This window comes from Procambarus clarkii, chromosome 28 (genome assembly GCF_040958095.1).
Source record: "Procambarus clarkii isolate CNS0578487 chromosome 28, FALCON_Pclarkii_2.0, whole genome shotgun sequence".
NCBI classification, from domain to species: Eukaryota; Metazoa; Arthropoda; class Malacostraca; order Decapoda; family Cambaridae; genus Procambarus; species Procambarus clarkii.
The window spans coordinates 38,639,155-38,649,689 of record NC_091177.1 but is presented as its reverse complement, the minus strand read 5'-3'; positions in this window follow the sequence as shown (position 1 = coordinate 38,649,689).

Here is a 10,535-nt window from a genome sequence, read left to right as displayed (position 1 = left end):
CTAAACGTACTGATGGTTGTACCACCTGGTAGACTTGAGGTCCTGTATCTGTTAAAAACCCTGAGATTGTTGTCTGGGCCCTTGGTCAAACAACCCACGGGTATGGACCTTGGCCCTCTTATTCTGGATGGTAATTTGGGCAGTAAGGCAAAGTCGCAGTACTTTTGGACTCTGTCGCTTGGACACTGATTTTCTGTCGCACCTTGCAAAACTGTACTGTGGTGGGAATGCTATCTTCCACCTTAGGTCTTGAATACGTTAATTTCGTATGTTTGCACAGTGCTGTATGGTGCTTATGTCTTCTACACCTGTTGCAGGTGTTTAATTGGGTCTCACAATAGTATATGTTGTGTGACTTGAGACACCTTGAACATCTCCCTAATTCCTGGAGTCGCTTAATACGAGTGTCTCTGTCTGGATAATTAGCACAACGGTATGTTGAATGTTTCTTTTTGCAGAACATACATGTCCCCCAGCCTACTGCACGCTTGGAAGTTACCGGTTTGGGTGAACTAGTAACAGTAGGCTTGGAGGATTCTGCTGCATTGACAGATTTACTCCAACTTGATGTGAGAGTAATTGGTTGATGTTTATTTCGAGTAGTTATTTTACCCTTTAATTGAATATTATTTTCTATTTCTGGAGACTCGCAAGAAGCTTTAATTTCCTCATTTGCACGTTGTTTGTTTATGATGGAATGCAAACCTTCAGTGATGTCCTGTACTGTCAGGATGGTGTTATGTTGATATGTGTATAATTCGTCTAGTATATCGCTGGACAATTTTCGTTGAAGGACTACTTTGGTCATTCTTTCACTAGTAGTTATATCAACCTTAAGACTGAATGTTTTTAGTAGTGACTCAAACTCCATGCTGAAGGATTGTAATGAGTCAGCAGTCTGATCAAGTTGAGGTAAGTCTAGCAATTGAAGTACTAGAAGTATGACAGTTTTTTCATTGCCAGCAGTATCCATAGTGGCTAGCTGGTTAAGCCTTGTGGGGCTTGTACTTGGGTTGCTCATAATGCTGAACAAGTACTTATGGTAGCCTAGGGAAAAATTCTACAATTACTAGGCTATAATCCTACGTCTTCTAGAGATGTGCACTAAAAATTAATACAAATTATATATATATATATATATATATATATATATATATATATATATATATATATATATATATATATATATATATATATATATATATATATATATATATATAATTATATACACTAATGATTTGAGTGATAAACCAGTGACATTGGAAGTACGTTTAGGTTAGCTCCTCAACTATCTCCCTTGGATGGTATAGATAATAATTAATCACTCAAAGATGTAATAATCATAAGTAAGTTATTATATACACAGCTCTACTCGAATTGATAAAAATTACACCCAAAATAGGGCCTGTACCATTCATTAATGGTGCTAGGTTGTTCAATATATTACAACTAGACTATGGTAATAAATGGGACCAGGATGAACAATAAATAGTTCAACTTGTCAATGGTAATAAGGGGACTAGGTTATCAATCTCTAGTCAATGTAAATCCTACCCTGTTGTGGGTTGGCAATTGGTAAATATTGTATTGTGAACACTAGTGCAATATATATTAAATAAATCTCTATTGAAGAGAACTAATATACACAATTATTGATGATAGCCTCTTAATTAGCCTCTATGAAACTTGTAGTATTATCTTCAAGTATTAGAAGTATTAAATATTATTAGTGACCTCGCAAAATTAACACCATAAAATTCGTGAATAATCTTGCGAGGGCACAGCCACTAATTTGGCTAGCTTTAAAGTAAACGCTGTCACTTCATGGAATAACACTACACCAAATTGGTGGTTGACGATGAAATCACTGATGAGGCTGGACTGGGCTGAGGGGCTTGCGAGCTCGCGCGAAGCTACGCTGCCAGTCATTGACTGGCAATGTTATTATTATTGTATAAATCGCACTAGTACCAGTGTATTTAATGAACCAGTTCTGTACTATCTGATTCAAAGGACCATATAATGTGAGAACCGACCTGTGAGATTTATATATATTTAATTTATATGAATTTATATAGAATTTATATTTACGGTAATTTATATATTATGATAGCAATATGTATGATGTTTAGCGGACTGTATTTCTGCAATTATTCTCACAAATCGATCCTAACACATTAAGGGGGTTTGTATTAAATTTATATATATGCAGTCAATCAAACCACAGTATTAAACTACATATATTAGTTAATAAAATTGGAGGTGCCTTATCTTATTATATGGTAGGCGTAGTCCACCAGGTATAACTAGGATGTAGACACCAAATTATCCTCGTGAGAGGCTAGCTTCCATCACCCAAGTAACTGATGTACCAAGATTCATTGTTTCTTCCTCTTCTTGTTCCTGTCAAAGGGCCTTAGCTGTAAGCCAGAATCCTAATATATGACAGCTATATCAGATGAAACATTTATATATTAGTAGATAAGGACCAAGGACTAATTACCTGTATTTAGTGGCTCGTTTACGTCCTAACTGGTTTGCCCTATATCTACTTAACATTAACTGGGCAGAAATGATTAGATAAATGGGTTTTGGTAAGACACTTCCCTTTAGATGTTGACTGCGTGTTGATGATGGTAGAGCTCTAATTTGATCTCCATAACACTTCGTCCAAGTAAATTATAGGAGCTGAATTTGCTCCTGCCACTATGGCCTTAACAATGGCTGAACTCCCCAACACTGACGCTCCTGGCTCACTTTGTCCAGATGTCAATAAGTGATAGAAGGGTCACATTTACTCTATTTTGATACTGATAATTACGTTAATTCAAATGATATGTTTTTATGATGTAATAAGTCCAAAGACTACTGTATTTAAGAATAATTCCCAACAGAATAGCTGGTGAATTTTTAGTACTATGTGGCAAAGATATCCCGTTTTCTATTGACGGAAAATGCCACTACAAGCTTCATTTTCTATTGGTTAACTTGTGTATACTTCATCAGCAATATTATCTGCATAGTGCATTTAATATTAGTAAATGGTGTCGGGTTTTCCGACATATGAAGGTAGTTTTTGTGATTACCATTTTATTATCGTTGATGAGCTTTCAGTTACATATTTACGCCAATAAGAATTACTAGTGAGTTATATGTAGTAAAATGTGTGTTGTAAGAGGTATATAAGATTGTACTCATAAGGTGTATACATGTACAGTGTTTTATATTTATTTTTGGGTGCTGCATAATGTGGGTCAGAGCTGCTGAAGGTGATTCAGCTCTATTTGTGTGTTATGTAAGATGATGCAGGTAATAAAAAGGTATTTCACTTCTACTTTTTCTTGTAAATATTCTGAAACAATTTATTTATTTTCTTAATTCAGAAATGACTTATTTCTCTCTGGTCAACAACTTATCCACGAACCATTAATCAAGTACTTCAATTAATGTTAGCAGCATACCGTTAGTTGAGGAGATTCGTTGATGAAAATTAACTCGGTGTTTGCTTTCTTCAAGTATTCCTAAAGTATTTGTGAAGACCTCAGTTCCTGTCTCATGCTTCTCACTGTTAGGAGAATAGTCAAATATCCCACTGATGTTATTATCATGATTATTATTAAATGTGATAGTGTTTTAAACTACATTCGATAATACAAAGAGTTTAAAAAAGATAATAAACGTATTTAAAATTAATTATAACATTTTCTTTGATGAAATAAATATTGTTACGCAGTATTATGGAAGTGAGTGTAAAGTCAGTTCTACTGAAAGAGCCTCGATTGTGTGACCTCAGGGAATACGATGTACTTGACTGCTGCAAACCCTCTCAGAGGTGTGACAGGTCTGCTCCCTGGAAAGTACAGATTAAAAGTAGAAATTGTATCCCTCAGGTGAAAAAAGATTCAGCATGAACCGGTGACAATTACGGGTGTTTGTATGGAAGCATGATATCTGAGTTACCAAGAGGCCATAGTTTACATGAATATTGTGAGGGTTGGTGGCGGAAGATATCAGGGCAGTGTGTGGTGTAATAAGGGAATAAATACACTGAGTATGGAACTGTGGACAGGAAAATTGAACTTCGGCTTAGTAATTATATTTCTTCCACACAAGCTGAACTGCAGGACTTTTGGCTGGTTTGGAGGAAGTACGTCAAGTCTAATATGATGTTTTCGTATTTGTCGATAGTCAAGGAGCACTTGATTCCTTAAATTGTCGAAATCCACTCTTCATGTCGTGATATGAGGCAACGTAGCCTAGGCTACTACAATACCCCAGTATTTATCTTGGGCTTTCTCTCCATGACTGAGGCCTAATTTTATTATGTGAGGATGTGTTAACTGTGGAGACAGAAATGGAAAAAATAATGTAGGGAATAATTTGAATTGATATTGAAAGTCAACCGAAAATTGTGAAGAGGAAGAATCGAGAGGCAATCTGCTTTCTCTTCCATTTAGTGGAAATATTCACGGAATCCGCGAAGTTCAAAATGTAGTAGAGGCTAGACCAATCACCATCTTGGAAGACGGTGACGTCACGCCAAGGGAACCATCCGCCTGCGGGAAAATGGTCACTTCACCTCCTAGATGCAAGAGGGCCGGCACACCGGTGGCTTTTCTCGTTTCCCGAGCTCGTTCCTTGCAATTGTTGACCCATGAGACGGACCGAACCACAGTTACATCAAGGCAGGAACGTTTAGGAAGACGGTATTACCAGCTGATCTTGATAAATAGCCAGAGTCGTCGGGAATTTGAGGAAAGATGTGCTGAGAAAGTGTCACGTCACGGCGACTGGCAGATTGACCCTCAGAAGATGTCATGTGTCATCGAGAGCAACGACGTTTTTCGTGTGTCGCACCTCTTAAGATGCGGGGGCAGGTGAATATAGCAGTAACTATAGGCAGTTTAGGATGACAGGCAGTTCCTGCGTGTCTTACCAGGCAGGAACTGGTACGACGCACAGTGGATGTACACCTGCAGGGACTAGAAGGTAAGGGGCCTGTAGTGGCTTTATAATGAAACTATTGTGGACACATCGGGTCTAAAAAAAAATCCAAGAGGCCTGAGGCCGTCATACGGGAGTGGTTGTGATAAGGTTACTAAGGAAGTGGGTAACTTGTATGTGCAGAGTAGTTGAGAGGAACCAGCCTTTAAAGTGCAACTTTCGAAGTTTTACAAAAATTGTCCGAGATTTGTAGTAACGGCACCTAGTGAGGGTGACTGTTACTGAATATTAGAGGTGGCAAGGAGGCAGGGGGCCCAGGAGCTAATAACCAGGGCAGGTGGTTGGAAGACACCCACCTGGGAGGTAGTCCGAGTGTCAATAAATAATTATGTCTATAATATCACAGGTGGATAGTCTAGTGGATCAAGTTGTTGTTGTTTTTGTTTTAGATTCAGCTACTCAGAACAAAAAGTTCCAAGTAGCACGGGCTATGGTGAGCCCGTAAGTGGAGGCTCTTTGGAACCTGTATAAATAGCTGATACTGGAGATCTAGAGATGGGGTCCGTATACACGCCAATCCAATCTAAGAGCAGGACTGCAGATGATGATTGATGAAGATTAAGTCACCCTAAAGCTGGCACGGGTATGAATAGACCGTAAGTTTAGGCTTTTTCGAGCCATTATAAGTACCAATAGCTGATACTAGAGATTTCCTCCTCTGAGGAGTCCGTAACATCCGTAGTTGGTGGTTTTGTCTTTCGTCTCGCAGCCTGAGGTAGGCTTAAGTGTCGTGGATTAGTGATAGAAGCTATTTCAGGACCGTTGGTGGTGCTGTTATTATTTGTAGTCAGCACATCTGCTTGCGTGTCTGGTGAGATGACGGTAGGAGTGTTGGGAGCTGGAGAGGGAAATACCTCTGTTTGTGCCGCCCAGGTCTTGGGTGGTTCTGGAGTCTGTGTTGAGATCGACCTCGTGGTCGTCCTGGTGGTAGTCTCCAGCGTGGTAGTGGAAGCAGTGAGACTGGCGTCCGGGGCAATAATGGAGTCCAGACCGTTGGGTAGGTACAGCGCGTTGAGTTCCTTGATGAATCGCTGATTGTCTGGTTTTGCAAGCTTCTTTGCTAGTCGAATAACACCAGGGAAAATGCCCGCACATGATGCAAGGGACTGTACGGGTGCTGGTTAGTTCCCTTGGGTTCCCAGTGTGGAGGCTGAGTCATCTGTTGGGAGGAACTACTGTTTGGTAGGACAGGTACGTTCGTAGTCTGCATCTGGCTTATAGAAGGAAGGCTCGGGAACTGGTCAGTACCAAGGTCTAAGGTCGCAGCGATTTGCCTCTAGATGTTCGGTGGCGTGGTGGTTTTCTCTTTAATCTTCTTCAGTTCATCCTTCCTTTTAGTTCAGTGGTAGGAAGTGACGGCGTGCTGTTCTCCACAGTTCGCGCATTGTTTGGTGGTGGCGGTACAGTCCTTGTAGTTGTGAGTACTGGAGCATGAGCTGCACTTAGCCGTTTGTTCTAGGAACTTGCCAGAGAAGTGCTCATAGCTGAAGCACTAGTAGCACTGTCTCACGTTGTAGACCTTTCCATGGCAATCTGGTTTCGGGAGGAGGTGATTCCAAAGCACTTGAAACCGTTTTTCACTGTATCCTGGGCCTGTTCTGCTGTTTGAAAGGTCATCGTCATCGTGGGTCGATTGGAATCGTTAGTCTTGATGAGTAAAGTTTTCATCGCTTTCAGAATAGGGGTTTCTTTGTTCACTTGCCGCACTATGGTGTTGCGTACCTTACCCACTAACCAGAGGTTCAGCCTATTCACAAATACCATTTTCCTGGCAGTATTTTGTCTGGGAGGAGTCGGTGAGAGGTTTGCCTCCAGTAGTGGGACCCGGCGTTCCGGATCCAGGATCTTCTGTAGGTCCGATTTTATTGCCACGATTATCGTGGCTTTGTTACCCAGCACATGGACGTCAATTAGTCCCACTGATGTTGATCTCATTGACTGCTGCAATTTCACGCTAAGAACGCTTATTGACTCCAAAGAGTCGCACTTTCACTTTATTTTCATGTTCTCTGCCAACGCCTCAATGGCTCGGACTGTCAGGAGAACCTGGAGTGTAGAGTGATTTGCCGGCAGCTGTGTGGGAACACAGCTTGCTAGCAGGAGAAGTGCGTGTGAGTGATGTTGTTTTAGATTCAGCTACTCAGAACAAAAAATCTGATAAAATATATTGTATATATACACATAATGTAGTGCAGCTGGGCAACTGACTAGAGTTGCAAGAGTGGTCAAGCATCGCCCAACCTGTGAGTTATCATAGAAAGATACCATCCCGAAAATTTATTTGAGTGATACTGGAATTCTCGTTCTTTGGAGTGAGCATCTGTAATTATTTCGAACAGGTTTCGGGGAAACGAGCTCACGGATACCTCACATGAGTATATTCAGAGGTACCCGAAAATTTATAGGATTAATCGATTTTTTCAGAGGAGGGGAAAGGAACAATCAGGAGAAAGGACCAAGCCATTACGACTATATGGCACAGGGAAGGGGTCAGGATAAGTATTTTTCAGAGTGAAAGATTTTGAAGGGATCAGGCTGCAGGATTCTCTTTGGGCTATATATGTACGTGTTGATACGTTTAGACTTGAGTTATATTATATAACTTATAATATGTGATGCTTATGAGACAATTGATTTACGATAGGATGAGGCAGTAATGTCGGTATTAATATTTGTGTGATTCAGTCATGTGTACATAAGATTGTAGTGGAATATAAATATTCACACAAAGGAGGTTATTGATAAAATATTTAAAATGAAATTAATGTGGATAAATTGATGTGTGAAGGATTTACTATGTTAAGTACCAAAATATTAATTTACTTCTAGTTTCAGGAGACAAGAATAGTCTTAGTTAGGTTATATATATATATATATATATATATATATATATATATATATATATATATATATATATATATATATATATATATATATATATATATATATATATATATATATATATATATATATATATATATATATATATATATATATTAGTATATTTTGGTAGCAGTCTTTCCTGTAGACATATATTATTAAATATGACCGAAAAAGTAAGATTAATAATTCTAACACGAATTTTCTCAATCTTTCGTACATTTCGTTTCACTGTTGTAGGTAAATCAAAAATCAATTCTCCAAAATTCATTTTTATTTCTAGTCTGACGCGACACGAGCGCGTTTCGTAAAACTTATTACATTTTCAAAGACTTTAGTTCACAAATACACAACTGAATAGAACTTACGCATCTCCGATTTTATATCTACATTTGAGTGAGGTGGAAGGGGTGATGTGGCATTAACACAAGACAGAACAAGATGTGGTATTAATAGGGTATTAATTTCATCAACACAAGACAGAACAAGAGTATTAATAGGGTATTAATTTCATCAACACAAGACAGAACACGAAACAATGGATATTGAATAGAAGTGTTTGTAGAGAGCCTATTGGTCCATATTTCTTGATGTTCTATATTGGAGCGGAGTCTTGAGGTGGGTAGAATATAGTTGTGCAATAATTGGCTGTTGATTGCTGGTGTTGACTTCTTGATGTGTAGTGCCTCGCAAACGTCAAGCCGCCTGCTATCGCTGTATCTATCGATGATTTCTGTGTTGTTTACTAGGATTTCTCTGGCGATGGTTTGGTTGTGGGAAGAGATTATATGTTCCTTAATGGAGCCCTGTTGCTTATGCATCGTTAAACGCCTAGAAAGAGATGTTGTTGTCTTGCCTATATACTGGGTTTTTTGGAGCTTACAGTCCCCAAGAGGGCATTTGAAGGCATAGACGACGTTAGTCTCTTTTAAAGCGTTCTGTTTTGTGTCTGGAGAGTTTCTCATGAGTAGGCTGGCCGTTTTTCTGGTTTTATAGTAAATCGTCAGTTGTATCCTCTGATTTTTGTCTGTAGGGATAACGTTCCTATTAACAATATCTTTCAGGACCCTTTCCTCCGTTTTATGAGCTGTGGAAAAGTCGAGTCGAGTCGAGTTGAGTCTCCGTGGTGTAGTGGTAAGACACTCGCCTGGCGTTCCGCGAGCGCTATGTCATGGGTTCGTATCCTGGCCGGGGAGGATTTACTAGGCGCAATTCCTTAACTGTAGCCTCTGTTTAACGCAACAGTAAAATGTGTACTTGGATGAAAAAACGATTCTTCGCGGCGGGGATCGTATTCCAGGGACCTGCCCGAAACGCTACGCGTGCTAGTGGCTGTACAAGAATGTAACAACTCTTGTATATATCTCGAAAATCTCGAAAAGAAGTTCCTGTAAAATAGTCTAATAGGGGGTATAGGTGTTGTGTTAGTTGTCTCTTCAGAGGTAGCATGGCTTGTCACTTTCCTTCTTATGATGTCTTCGACGAAACCATTGGAGAAGCCGTTATTGACTAGGACCTGCCTTACCCTACAGAGTTCTTACCTTACAGAGAAGAACTCTGTAGGGTAAGGCAGGTCCTAGTCAATAACGGCTTCTCCAATGGTTTCGTCGAAGACATCATAAGAAGGAAAGTGAAAAGCCATGCAACCTCTGTAGAGACAACTAACACAACACCTATACCCCCTATTAGACTATTTTACAGGAACTTCTTTTCCACAGCTCATAAAACGGAGGAAAGGGTCCTGAAAGATATTGTTAATTGAAACGTAATCCCTACAGACAAAAATCAGAGGATACAACTGACGATTTACTATAAAACCAGAAAAACGGCCAGCCTACTCATGAGAAACTCTCCAGACACAAAACAGAACGCTTTAAAAGAGACTAACGTCGTCTATGCCTTCAAATGCCCTCTTGGGGACTGTAAGCTCCAAAAAACCCAGTATATAGACAAGACAACAACATCTCTTTCTAGGCGTTTAACGATGCATAAGCAACAGGGCTCCATTAAGGAACATATAATCTCTTCCCACAACCAAACCATCGCCAGAGAAATCCTAGTAAACAACACAGAAATCATCGATAGATACAGCGATAGCAGGCGGCTTGACGTTTGCGAGGCACTACACATCAAGAAGTCAACACCAGCAATCAACAGCCAATTATTGCACAACTATATTCTACCCACCTCAAGACTCCGCTCCAATATAGAAGCATCAAGAAATATGGACCAATAGGCTTTCTACAAACACTTCTATTCAATATCCATTGTTTCGTGTTCTGTCTTGTGTTGATGAAATTAATACCCTATTGATACTCTTCTGTCTTGTGTTGATGAAATTAATACCCTATTAATACCACATCTTGTTCTGTCTTGTGTTAATGCCACATCACCCCTTCCACCTCACTCAAATGTAGATATAAAATCGGAGATGCGTAAGTTCTATTCAGTTGTGTATTTGTGAACTAAAGTCTTTGAAAATGTAATAAGTTTTACGAAACGCGCTCGTGTCGCGTCAGACTAGAAATAAAAATGAATTTTGGAGAATTGATTTTTGATTTACCTACAACAGTGAAACGAAATGTACGAAAGATTGAGAAAATTCGTGTTAGAATTATTAATCTTACTTTTTCGGTCATATTTAATAATAT